Here is a 1,357-nt window from a genome sequence, read left to right on the forward strand (position 1 = left end):
CTTGAGCCCAGGAGTTTGAGGTTGCTGTGAGCTAGGCTGACACCACGGCACTCACTCTAGCCCGGGCAACAAAAGTGAGACTCTGTCTTAAAAAAAAAAAAAACATAGTCCTGAGTACTACTATATACTGTGTCCTATCCAGTCCTCCTAGTGAATTACTGAACCTGGAGGTGGACCTGGGGACCCCCAACACACTCACGCAGCCAGTGGTGGAGATGAAATGTTTTATGAAGGTAACTGTGACTCAAATTGTGATTTCCTCTCTAGTACGTCAGAATCCGTTTCAGCATTTTGCATTTTATCACAAAGACAATCCAATCCTGGAAGCTACTTTGATTAGCTAGGGTGTGTTTTAGGAAACAGGGCATGGCAGACATTGGCTAGATGGCTCACCAAATCTGTTTCCTATTCCTAGCTAAAGAACTAGACTACATTTCTCAGCTTCTTTTGCATTGGAGTATGGCCATAGGACTTAGTTCTAGCCAATGAAATGTAAGCCAAAAATGATATGTGCCACTTTCAGACCTGGCCCATAAAACCTACTCATGATCCTCTGGTTCTTTCACCATCTGCCAGATAAATGAAGAAGGCTCCCAAGACCTAGAGGAGGGTGGCACTACAAGACGGAAGGAGCCTGGGTTCCTGAATTACTACATGGAAGACAGCCTAATGAACATCCTCAACGAAAGTTATTTGAGAAATTTCTATTCTGTTAAGCCACTGATATCTAGGGTCATTTGTTATCTTGGGGTTGTTATTACGTCTTTTTTGGCCTATTAACAGACATGACCAGTGAATATTTTTAGAAGTTAACTCTTGATGATGTAAAATACAGAAAGGAAAGAGTAGGTCAACAGGAAAATAATGACAATCAGAGGGAAAGAGAAGTAAATGCACTCAAGAAGAAACCGCAAAGACTCTGAATAAGGAAGGAAAGTGAAAGTGAAGGAAAGGAAGAAGTTAAATACACTTCCGGACTAAGCACCTGAGTGCCAGTTACTCCTGACATGAACTGAGGAAGTGGAAGTTGCAAAGACAAAAAAAAAAAAGAGGACTTCAATGAGGGACATGTCTAGAATGAGGCATACAGATGAAATCCATCAAGCTGCTGAATTTACAGTCTGGAGCACAGCGAATGTGGCTGCAAGTACAGATGTGGGAGTCACCAACATATTTATGAGATAGCTTAGAAAAACTGCAGAATAAGAAAGGGCCTAGAAAGAGTCTTGAGGAAGCTTAGCATTTATAAGGATAAGAGGGAAAAAATGGACCCACAAAGGAAAATGAAGAGTGGCAAAGGAGGTAGGAAGAAACTTAAGAGTGCATAATATCAGAAATCAAAGTCTTCTGCAGGGCC

At 41.6% G+C, this 1,357-nt stretch overlaps 1 protein-coding gene across 4 annotated transcripts in view; it reads right to left on the minus strand.

Moving 5' to 3' along the window:
* Window positions 1–1,357, minus strand: part of CNOT1 (CCR4-NOT transcription complex, subunit 1) — a 102,788-nt gene that overhangs the window by 81,103 nt on the left and 20,328 nt on the right. The gene's annotated exons all lie outside the window — the stretch shown is intronic.

The sequence above is a fragment of the Propithecus coquereli genome, unplaced genomic scaffold (assembly GCF_000956105.1).
Source record: "Propithecus coquereli isolate 6110/MARCELLA unplaced genomic scaffold, Pcoq_1.0 Scaffold272, whole genome shotgun sequence".
In the NCBI taxonomy this organism is placed as follows: Eukaryota; Metazoa; Chordata; class Mammalia; order Primates; family Indriidae; genus Propithecus; species Propithecus coquereli.